This window comes from Pleurodeles waltl, chromosome 7, assembly GCF_031143425.1.
Source record: "Pleurodeles waltl isolate 20211129_DDA chromosome 7, aPleWal1.hap1.20221129, whole genome shotgun sequence".
Lineage (NCBI taxonomy): Eukaryota > Metazoa > Chordata > Amphibia > Caudata > Salamandridae > Pleurodeles > Pleurodeles waltl.
Window position 1 is genome coordinate 58583323 of NC_090446.1, and position 13024 is coordinate 58596346.

Consider the following 13024-nt stretch of genomic DNA (forward strand, 5'->3'; position numbering starts at 1 on the left):
TGTGGGTCATAATACCCGTAGTGTTTGTCTAAACACTGTATTGTGTATTTTTGTAGTGTTCTACTGTGGTATTGGATGATTTATTGCAAAAATACTTCAGACATTGCCTTCTAGGTTAAGCCTGACTGCTCAGTGCCACACTACCAAAGGGTGGGCACAGGATAATTTGGATTGTGTGTTACTTACCCTGACTAGAGTGAGGGTCCTTGGTTGGACGGAGGTAACCTGACTGCCAACCAAAGACCCCATTTCTAACACCCATTATTCCAAGCAGTTTTCCATGACAACACCTGTAATAAGTGTGAGATGGCAGGTATAGAGCGAATGGGTGATTTATATTTTCTAGGCTAGCTGTGCTCCTTTTTTGACTTGCAGTAGGATTATGGCCTAGAAAATACATCATTCTATAAATATTTACAGAACAAAGACTGTCTGATGAAATTGTCAGATAGTCAGGTGACATCTTATAGATTTGTTACTATGCTGGATGCTAGTATGGGTCAAATTTCTGAAATTTTGAATAATGCAGGCAAGGATTATCTAGACTATTAAAGGGGCCAATGGGTTGCTGAGGTGGGGTGCCAGGATTTTGACATCAGGATGTCAATAAAGATGGCAGAGGCATTAATGACAGCAAGCTTCAAAGAACAAAACTGCAAAACAATTGTTTATCTTGTACTACACCCCTGATAAATTATTCAGTTGGGGCAGAAGGGTGGATAGTAGCTGTCCTCGGTGCAGTTTTGGCCCAGCTGATATGGCGCATCGAGGAATGGTGGAGTAGGCTCTTTCTTTAAGATGATTTGTCTACGTCTGTCACTGATGCTTACAGGGGTGGAAGCTTCCCCTATGGGGACACAGGGCAAACATACTATATGTTTGTTTCTCTGGAGGTGGAACGTTCATTAATAGCCTCAGTTTGGAAGGATGCAGAGCCACCGACTGTGCAACAGTGCTTTTTGAGGCTGGTCAGCATGGATAATACTAAGAAAGCACTATACAACTGCAAGGGGAAGGCTGCTGGGAGGCTGGGGGTAACAATTTGGTCTCCTCTGAGCGATTGGTTGGAAGGGAGTTATGGATGTGGGGATGAATTTGCTCTTGAGCTGTAAACAAGGCCAGGCTATGCCTTGGTTTGTAAGCTGACAATGCTGCATAACAAAGCATCGCCCGCAGGTATCAATCTATTTATTAATTGATCCAATTTGCTTTTTTGTACTTTTTCTTTTGTGAAAAAGTTAATTGAAGAAATTATGAACTGTGAATGAAGTATCAACTGGCTGGAAGGTACAATCTTAAATATATGAGTGTATATTATTGTATGCAAGCATAATATTGTTTGATTATGCTCAAAATTATTTTATTTTAAATAAAAAAGATGCATGTTTTTATCTCAGTCTCTCAATGTCCAAGTTGAGTACACATTTCCAATTCAATGTTACAATTGTTGGGGAAACATTGTTAAGTCAATATCATTATACTAATTAGGCATGGGTTTTGGCGCAAGGTTGTGCATGTATGGTTTACACAACTGTGCCAAACATACATGTGTGGCACACATTCCCATGTCAGTGCCACGATGACCCTGACAGGTACACATTTACCTCAGGAATCAACTTTGTCCTCTGTCCAAGAAAGCAGTCTGCGTAAAGGACTACCACCTAATCAGGGCACTATGCTCCATCTCCTGGACCTTTCTTTTACTAAGCCCTGTAGTTCAGTTGGTTCAAGAGAAGAATATCATCTATGCCTCAAACTGGAATGGCCTGCTCTCACATAAAGGACTACCACACCCCCTACAGGGACCCTAGCAGACAGGATTGAACTGAAAGGGGACCTGGTGCACTTCTAAGCCACTCTTGGAAGTCTCCCCCACTTCAAAGGCACATTTGGGTATATAAAGAGGGCCTCTGCCTCTTCTAACTCAGACACTTACTGGAGAAGAACCTTGTAACAAGAACCTGCATCCTGCCAAGAAGAACTGCCTGCTATCCAAAGGACTCACCTGACTGCTTTCTGTGAAGGACTGCTGCCTTGCTGTTGCCCTGCTGCCTTGCTGCTCTCTGGCTGAGGTGAAGAAGTGCTCTCCAAGGGTTTGGATAGAGCTTGCCTCCTGTTCCCTGAAGCCTCAAGACCAAAACGACTTCATCTCTTCAAGAAGGACTCCTTGTGAAGCGAAATTCGACGCACAGCCTGCCAGAAACAACGCACAACCTGCACTGCAGTGAAAACAGGAATGATGCAGCCCGACTTGCAACGAGAAGATCAACGCAGCGCCAGCGTAGCGACCGGAAATTCAATGCACGGGCCACTGGATCGACGTATAGCCGAGCCAGAACGACGCAGCCCGACTTCCAGAGAGGAATCGACACAGCGCCTGCCATGCGGTAGACAATTTGATGCAACGCCCACTGGATCGACGCAGCTCCTGTGACTTCGTACTGCCAGCGCAGGAAATCCACGCACCTTCCCAGGGGGCGTCTGAAAACCCTGCAACCCGAAGAGGATCCATGACCGAGCACCAGAAATCGATACACAGCCTTCCCTGCATCGCCTTGTGCAACCCGAGAAATCGACGCACACCCCTTTGTTTCCACACTTCTCCTCTGCAGTTATTTTCACGCAAACCAGGTACTTTGCACTAGAAAGAGACTTTGGCGGTCATTATGAACACGGCGGTAAACTCCGCCAACCGCTGTGGCGGCGGTGAACAGAAGCCCGCCATATAATGAACCAAAATCCCAACCCGCCAAATATCACCAGACCACCAGTCACCGCCATGACCTTGTCGGCAGAAATGCTGGACCTCCCCACCCCGCCACCCCTGAGCACACTCACATCCCACCCTCCAAATAATGATGCACAAATCACCTTGGCGGACAGTGGAGGCTGGACGACCATTGGCGGTGCCGACAGCCATGGGCGGCAAGTGGACTTAACAGCAAGAAGTGCACATATTGGATAAGCTTGAAACCCACACCCCTGACACACATCCATAATCCCATAAAACACTCATAGACACACCCCACAATCCTTTGCAACGAAACCAGGCCAAAGAATACGGAGAGCACCAGAAGGAGACACCAAACGCCACAATACACAAGATGCACACCGGCCCACAGAAGAGCACCCTTACAGTGTTTCCAGCCCTGACACCATTCACCACACTCACCATGTCACCCCCCCAAACATCCACTCTTCACAGAAAGGGAGCTAAGGACCATGGTGGATGAGATCCTGAAGATGGAGCCACAAATATTCGGGGCCCAGGTGCAGCACACACCCATCGCAAGGAAGATGGAGCTATGGCAGACCATTATCAACAGGGTCAATGCAGTGGGACACCATCCACGCACTAGGGCCGACATCCGGAAGAGATGGAACGACCTGCGGAGGAAGGTCAGGGCCACGGCATCCAAGCACCGCATTGCAGTCCAGAAGACTGGGGGAGGACTGCCACCATCACCACACGAATACACCGACTGGGAGGAAAAGGTACTGGCCATCTTGCACCCTGAGGGACTCACTGGAGGAATGGATTTGGGTAAGTCGTCTATATTTACCCCATATACACCATACCTGTAATGCATGCACCACCCCACCCCACCCACACCCACCTGGACCAATAGGCCACCCAGGCAACAGCCACTGAATCCAACCCTCCGGCATGACCACAAACCCTCTAACAGGCCCACATCCCTCCCCATGTGCACAGCCACCTACCCCTGCAAGGATTCACAATGGAACTACACCCCCCAGTGCAACCCCACACCCTAAGCAAAAAGCAGTGTAAACCTCACAAAGGCACTCTGGATGGCCACTAAAAGTTACACCAGCACAAAATAGCCCACTCCTGTGCACCCCAACCGTTCATGCATTTGCAACAGACATGTCTATGTCCCCCAACAGGCACCACCACCCATGCCACCCTCACGGACAGGACAAGGAGCGCCAGTGCCCCCCATGGAGACAGAGGCACCTCACAGGACACTGGTGAAGGATCCCTGGACATTGATGAGCAGGCAGGCCCCTCAAACAGTCCTGGGCTGTCACCGTGCAGCAGCCCCACCCAGGATACCACTGACACCCCTACCACCCAGTCAAGAACAGCAGCCCAGGGCAAGCGTCCCCACACCAGTGTTTCCAAGCCACAGACTAGTGCTACACAGGTACAGAGGCCACAGTCTCCTACTCCCAACATGCAAGAAGGCGAGGGCCCCAGTACAAGTGGTACTGCCAGACCTGTGCAAGGGACACAGGCACAGGGGGCTAGGGCACGTGCTAGGGCCTCAGTGGGCCAGGAGGGAGGGCACAGGATGGATGCATCAGCCCAGGACGTGATATCTGAGGTATTGAGGGCCTACCAGTATACCCATGACAGGCTGGCACAGATAGTATCCACCCTGGAGCACAGTCAGAGGACGCAGCAGGAACAGCACCAACAGGCCATGGAGCAGTGGAAACAGCACAACGCCACAATGGCCAGCACAGCAGGAGCACTGCTGCAGCTGGTACAAACCTAGTCTGAGACTCACACAGGACAGGCGGCCCCCACTACAGCACCGGACACAGACTGGACAATTACACCATCATCAGAAACATCCCAGGAACTACCCTCAGAGGACACCCAAGGGCCAACCATGTCCTTCCGTCAAGGTCAACAGCAGGCACTCAAACGTACCCTCAGGCCAAGATATGGCACTGGAACCCCAGCAAAAAACAAGGCCCCCTTCAAGAAGTAACTCAGCAACAATCTGCACAGCAACCATCCCACCCAATCAACCACCACACAGTGCTAAGAAGCAATGGGCCAGATGTAGCAAAAAAAAAAATTGCGACTCGCATTTTGCGAGTTGATGCGACTCGCAAAATGCGACTCGCAATTTGTAATGCCAGAAAAAAAAACGATCCGATTTTGCGACTCGCAGCCAGACTCGCAACGCATTGTGCGAGTCCGCAGATTGCGAGGTCGCTTTTTGCGAGTGTGCAAAAAACGAACTCGCAATTAGCGAGTAGGTGTCGCAAATTGCGATTACCTTAAAAATTGCTTGCAGGTGCAGCAGAACACTCCAGAAAGCACACCAGAACACTCTGGAAACACTTCCTGGCACATGATGATGACATCACAGCCAGGAAGTTTACAAATACACCTGGGAGGAGGGAGGACCACACCCTTTTATAACTGCCAGTCTTCACACAGAACAAACAGCAGCTGCCATGGAGGGAGCCCCACGAAAAAGAAAACTCAAATTTTCTGAGAGGGAGCTGGAGGTGCTGACAGAGGAATGCTGTCAGCACCATGATGAGCTTTTTGGGAGAGCAGCCCTCAATGTTCCTGAGGCCACAAAAAAAAACTCTGGCAGGACATTCAAGATAAAATCAATTCCCTGGGTGTGAGCCACAGGACAATCGAGGACTTAAGAAGAGGTGGTATGACCTCCGCTCCCGGACCAAGGAGAGGGTGGCTGAAAGGCTCCGGGAGATGAGAGGCACTGGAGGGGGACCATCATCTGTGCCACCACCCACACCCCTGGAAGAAAGGGTGGAAGAAACATTTGAGCAGGAGGCAGTGTGTGGATTTGGGGACCTGGACACCTCAGAGCCCAGCACATCAACCGGTGAGTACCATGTGATAAGCCTGTACCCCTATCAATGTCATACCCCACCCACCATGTACACAGGTGCATGCACAACCAAAATAGCTCCATTTCAGGGTAGAAATTGCCAGATAGATGCATTATGGGAAATGTAGTCAAATAGGCAGTTCATAGGCAAATGTTTATTAGGATGTGTGCAATAGATAGTAGACACTGACAGTCTGTTCCCCATGTCCCACAGGTCTCCAGCAAGACACCCCCAACACCCCAAGCACCCAGGCCCAGGAGGACACCCCAGGACCCGCCAGCACCCCCACCTGCACGGTCAGCAGCATCCCTGCAGTAGTAACACCTGCTGCAACAATCACGCCAGAAGCTGCCCCAGCAACAGGCAGGGTAGACACAGGTGGGAGCAGAGGGCAGCCACCGCTGCGCAGGCGTCGCAGGGCAAGACCATCTGGGCTGCAGTCTGCATCCGGGATACTTCCTCCAACCACCAGTGAGGCACATCTGCTGCGTGGTCTGCGCCTGCAGAACAGAATTTTGGGCAGGATTAGTGGTGTGCTGCACCGCTTTGTGCGAAACAACCATGCAAGCATGCAGCACCTCAACAGACGCATGGACATGATGTGCCAGAACACTGGGGACCTTGCCCTTGCCATTAGGGAACTGGCGGGAGGACTGCTGGCCCAGGCAGAGGCTGGGCGGCGCAGAGATCGCCAGATAATGCAACGACTGGACAGGATGGCCACATCGATCGGCAGGCTCGCAATTAATACAACAGGCCTGTCGAGGAGGACAGTTGGGCTGCAAGTAGAGATGGGCCATTTTGCTGGGGATGTTGCCAGGGGCCTGGGACGTCTCACCCACATAATCGAACTTATGGAGACACGGGAAATGTCAAGGGCCACAGGGGAAACACCCCAAGACAGTGAGGAGGGCTCAACAGTGAACAGTGTCTCTGCCACTGACAGCAGGGTGCTCAGGAGTGGTAGGCAGAGCACCACGAATGCAGCAGGGACCAGCCAGGCTGGCAGGAGGGGCAGGAGATCATAGATAACACCCAGGACCATTAAATGTGGCACATGGCGTTAATGTGCCACATGACTGGTTGGTATTTTCCTGCCCATGGACAATTTCGACTTGTATATAGTTTCTTAATTACAGTAATAAAACAGTTATTTTTGTTCCACTTAACAAATGGAGTTTTTGGTTAATAGGTGAGTATGGTGGGAGTTGACACGTACCGTCCAAAATATTGTGTTGCAATGTGGTCCCGTCTCAGTCTGCCTTGATTAGCTAGACTCCGATCCCCATGATGGCGATGTGGTTGTTCTTGCTCTTCATCATCAGGATCTGGGTCTGCAGGGGTGAGAGGTAGCCCACGTCGGGTGGCTATGTTGTGGAGGATGGCGCATGCGACCACAATTTTGAATGCGGTAATGGGGGTGTATTGGAGGGCGCCTCCACTGCGGTGGAGGCATCTGAATCTTGCCTTCAGGAGTCCGAAGGTGCGCTCTATCAGGTTCCTGGTCCTCTTATGCGCACTGTTGTATTGCCTCTCAGATTCAGTTCTGGGTGTTAAAAACGGAGTCATGATCCAAGGCCTGAGAGCATAGGCACTGTCACCTGTTGGGCACAAAAGTACACTGTTAGGAAGTCCAGATAGTCGTGCACAGTGACCTGTGTGTATGTCTGCAAGTGTCTGTGGCTCTACCTAGGAGGTAACCGTCTCCGAATTCCCCACGTTCCAGGCGTTGATGTATCCCACTATGCCTAAAAATGTATGAGTCATGGGTACTGCCTGGAAACTTAGCTACGATGTCCGTGATGACATAATGGGCATCACAAACAACCTGTATGTTGAGTGAGTGGGTACACTTCCTGTTGCGGAAAATGTGTTCCAGATTAGCAGGGGGGCATATTTGAATGTGTGTCCCATCTACACACCTTATGACATGGGGAAAGTGGGCAATGCGGTAAAAGTCCAGCTTGGTGCTGTTCATTTCTGCCTCATTCCTTGGTAAGTATATGAAGTGAGACATGTGCGTGACTAAGGCATCTAGGAAGGCCCTGAGGAACCTTGACACTGCACTTTGGGATACCCCACCTGCCACAGCAATGACCCCCTGATAGCTCCCTGAGGCCAAGAGGTGCAGTGAGCATAGTACTTGCACATGCGTAGGAATGGCGCAGCCACGCAGAGTCTGGTGTTCTAGCTGTGGTTTGAGTAAATCTATTAATTCTAGAATGGCTGCGCTGCTAAGGCGGTATTTGTCATAGATCTCCTCTTCAGTTTGCTGAAAAAGAGTCTGCCTGGTTCTATATATCTTCTCCTGTCTGTGGCCCCTCCTCCTCTGCTGGCCTGCGTAGACTCTCCTCCTCACTGCTATCAGGTATATCTCCGCCATCTTGAGTAACCCAGATGGCTTCTGGGTCCCCTTTTATACTTTGGTAATGGTTACCACCTGCTCTGAGTTAGTGGTAAATGGGACATGCAAACTGGGCTTTTTGCGACTAGTCGCAATTTGCGAGTTGCAATTGCATAAGGTTTGCGACTCGCAAATTGCGACTTGCTATTTGCGGGTCGCAAAATGGGGTCGCACCGGATGCGACTCGCAAACGGGTCCCATCGCTTTTTGCGAGTCGGAAATGGGCTTTTTGCATCCCATTTCCGATTTTGCACTGTCGCAAATTTCGATTCTGCCCGTTTGCGAGTCTCAAACCTTTGCTACATCTGGCCCAATATGAATTAATGTAAGAATTGATGGACCCATCAATATTAACAAGGCTGCCACCATGTTGGCATTGAGGACAACCACCCATGACCACTTGCCATCACTGTAAATTGCACTATTCACTTCCTGCCACCAATAAAACACATATCACACCTGTAACACTGTCCTCTGTCATAAAATGTGAACAAAGTGAAGTATGGATGCAACTGGCTGATAACCACTTTATTGTCAATGCGTTGCATGAAAGGACTCCTGTGTGCCTAAATGTGGCCCCAAACTAAATTCACTAAATTGTATTCTGTACCATGCAGACTTGGACCCAGTTTCACATATAAGAATCAGACCCCCCTAGATGACAAACCGCACTGACAGTATGTGTCACAAACCCCAATGTCAGCCCTTAGTCCCACATAGTTACTGGAAGTGAAGTTTTGCCAGTTGGGTCCTGGAATTGACATCTTTCCCTTCCTCATCATTATCATCACTCTCCTCACCTCTCTGAGGTAGCTGGTCAGGACATACATCACCCTCCACCACCAAGAGGGGGATAGAATTTCTCACTGCCACGTTGTGCAGCATGCAGCAGGCCACCACTATTCTACACACCTTTTCAGGCCCATAGGCCAGGCAACCCCCAGAGATATGTAGCCAACGAAATCTAGCCTTCAGGAGACCTATTGTTCGCTTTATCACCCTCCTAGTACATCCATGGGCCTAATTGTAATTCCTCTCTGCATCCGTCCCAGGATTCCTCACTCGTGTCAGGCACCAACGCAAGTTTGGATAGCCAGAATCATCTAGAAAAAGGTGCAATACAGAGTAGTCATTGTCAAGGATCTTAGTCAGACAGCCTGGCTGTCTGCTATGTGTCAGTTAGTGACAGAAACGCTTACCTATGATCCACCCTCTGTACTCTTGGAGTTGTTCCATCTTCTGTGGCACACTACTGTTCCGCAGCACAAAGGAATCATGGACTGAACCTGGGAACATGGCTTTCTTATGTGAGATGTACTGGTCTGCAGTACAAACCAATTGAATGTTATGGAATGAAAGTTCTTTCTGTTTCTGTACACCTGTTCACTGACTCTTGGTTGTATGATCGGTATGTGGGTGCCATCGATGTCACCTATCACATGGGGTATGTTGGCAAAGGCATAGAAGTCCGACTTGATGGCAGGGAGGTCAATACTTTGGGGAAACATCACATAGGACTGCAGGTGTCGTACAAATGCATTTAGAAATCTTGTCAGTACCATGCTGAACATTGGCTGTGAAATACCAGCACCCATGCCCACTGTCACTTGAAATGAGCCCATGGCCAGGAAATGGAGTGTGGAGAGCACCTGCACTTCAGCAGGGATGCTGATTACGATTTCCTGGAGTTAGCGCAGGACCCAGTAATGCACAAAGTTCCTCGCCACAAGGGTCGTATCTATGAGGGATATCAAACAAGTGTGAGGAACACATACATAGGCACACATTGTCATCAATTGTGCGCTGCAAACTTGATTGTAGTGACTCAACAGTAACATGTTCTTGACAGATCTACATCTACACCTCAATGAGGGAACAGTGTTTTTCATGTGTGTTATTTTCTTAAATGGTCACATTCATAGGTGCTTCATGTGGAAAATAGGGCCTGCATTCTGCACAATTATTTTTTATAGATGCGTAGTTAATGCCAAAATGTCTGCCCCCTGTAATCCAGGCCTGTCGTTGTGGAAGTGACCTCATACCGCTAGCGGTTGACGTAACAGCATAAGGCGGTGTTTACCGCAGTTCGCACCGTCATTGTTTAACATGGATGCCAATGGGGAATCCTGGCGTATTATGATTGACGCCTGTGCACACCGCCGCGGTACGTATGCAAATTCATCATCTATATTTCACTTGACTCCCTGATCTTGTGCGAACAGATACTCCACTGTGTGTACTGCTGTGTCCTGCCTCTGGTCATGGAAGTGGTTTGTGTTGCAGGGGAAAGGGCCCCGGCCTTCACCCAGGAGGAACTGGAGAGGCTAGTGGACGGGGTCCTGCCCCTGTACACTAAGCTCTACGGACGGCCAGAGGTACAGGTGAGTCGAGGTTTGGGTGTAATGGATGGTGTTGTAAGGAAATATGTGTGCACCTCTCAGCGTGCATGGGCCATGGTGCATGGCATGCTGCGTGCATATGTCCTGTAAGTCTGACAGTACTGTCCGTCCCATAGTGGACAAACAGCCAGCTGTACCTATCTTGCAGGGGCCTGGCCTCTGTGTTCCATTTCTGTGTCCCCCTTTTAGGTCAGCGCCCACCAGGAGAGGGCACTTTGGCATGCCATCGCCAAGGACTTGCGGACCCTGGGGGTCTACAACCGGCGGAGCACCCACTGCAGGAAGAGGTGGGAGGACCTGCGGCGCTGGGCGTGTAAAATCTGTGAGGCCCAGCTGGGGAAGTCCTCCCAACGTGGAAGGGGTGCCCGTCGGGCACTGACCCCCCTCATGCAACGCATCATGGCGGTGGCGTACCCAGACCTGGATGGGCGCTTGAAGGCTGCACAGCAGTCACAAGGGGGTGAGTACTCATGTCACAATCATAAGCCTGGATGGATGTCTGTGTGTGCATTAGAATTCATGCTGCTTAGAGGCAGGGACTCTGACTGTTGTCCATCTACATGATGGTCCCCGTAGGGTGTAGGGGTGTCTTGGTCAGGTCTCCCACATGTCGGGTCCTTAGGTAATTCAGGTAATGCGTGTAGAGCAGGGTTCTGGTCAGTAGTCAGGGGCATGGTCATAGTGAACGGTGCTGCCTGTTGGGGGTGTCTTTTGGGTAGGTGTATGTCTGGCCACTAAGTACCTGCATTCAGCTATTTACAAGTGTCTCTCCTGTTTTGTCTCTCCATCCCTGTTCTCTTGTGTTGTTTTTGTACATCAGCAACATCTGGCGAGGGAGCTGAGGCACCGGCAAGTGGGGAAGCAGCCGCCCACGGATCGTCGGAGGCAGTCATCTGACGCCAAGGGGACCAGTGGGTGGGAGGGCGCGGGGAGTACAATGGGGGAGGCAACTACCACTGGAGGTAGTGTCTCCAATACCTCCTCCGATGGGGGCTCCCCGGCGGTGGCGGACCCTAGTGGCCACACCACTACAGTGACATCTTCCGCCACCCCCCTTCCATCACTGCCCTGCCTTCTGCTCCCCACCGAGTTGCCCGTGCCCGCTCACCCAGAAAGGTGGGCGTCTCCTTCGCCACAGGCACCTCCTCCCCTGCCCCAGTCAGCCCTGCTGCCCTCACAGAGAAGGCTATTGACCTCCTGAGAACCATCTCTGTAGGGCAGACAATCATCGTCAATGCCATCCGGGGGCTGGCAGCGGAGGCGCAGCAGACCCATGCCTACCTGGATGGCATTCACGGTGCTGTGTCTGCCCTACAGAGATCTTTTCAGGCTCTGGCCTTCTCTTGGACGGCAGCCAGTTTCCCTGGCCATTCCGTCCCCCCTCCAACCTCCTCTACCCCTTCCAGCACCCCACTCCCTTCACCCGTCCAAAGCACACAATCTGACACACAGTCAAGCACCTCAGCAAACAAGAAACACAATTCTAAACACAAGGACTGCACCTCCCACTACAAGCATCCACACGGCCAACATAGACATGCACACACAGCAGCATCCAGTTCCCCCAGTGTGCCCACCTCTTCCGCCTCCCTGTCTGTCCCCTCTACATGCACACCCTCATGCACTGCACCTTCAGTCACTGTTGCTGCTCCTCTTACTGCACTCACAATAGCAGACATCCATACATGCACCCCAGACACCACAGCTGCACTCACCATAACTACTGTAGTTGACACATGCAGCACACTCACCAGACTTGCAGACACACACACAACATACATCCACACTGGCAGCCTGCCTTTTCCCACTGTGTCCACCCCCCTCCTCCAAAAACACACAAACGCACCAAGACACCCACCCATCACACATCCACCACACCGCACGATACTGTCCAGTCACCTGCACCCACTACACACACCGGTACACTACATATGTCCACACCCTCTGCCTCCACTCCCACGCCCTCATCCAGGACCACCCAATTGCTCCGAAAAAACTTTTCCTCTCCTGTGCTGACCTCTTCCAACCTACTGGCCCACCCTGTCTTGTCCCTAAGCGTGCACACCTCCTTGCCCTTTCCACTCCTTCCACTTCACAGCCCACCCCTGTCCGCCCTTCACATTACTGTGCCCCTTCCCCAGAGAAGAAGCCCCATGCAGAGCCAAGTCCATCTGGCTCCACCCACTCAGAACACCCCCCCACCTTCAAAGGACAAACCCACACCCCCTCCACCTTCAAAGTGCAAGTCCAAGCCCCACTTCGTCGCAAATCCCCACTCCCACCACCCACTGTCCCCGTTCCGTGATGTGCCTGAATGCCCCTTTGTTGCCCCATTAGGTGAAGTACTGTGCACTTTTGGGAGTCAGGTTGGGGCCGTTGTGGCCCACTTGCGCTACGGACTGGCCATTGGCCTTGTCGGAAATAGTTGGCTCTGCAAGCTATAATAAATATTTTTGTGTGGCCTGTGCTTTGGCAGCAGACTTTTGAACCCTGGTCTTTCGTTTCATTGTTTGTGGGTGTGGGGCATTTGTATGTACTGTGGTCAAGTTGGATTTGCCTTGTGTCGGGTAAATACCTCTTGCTGTGGGGTGTATGG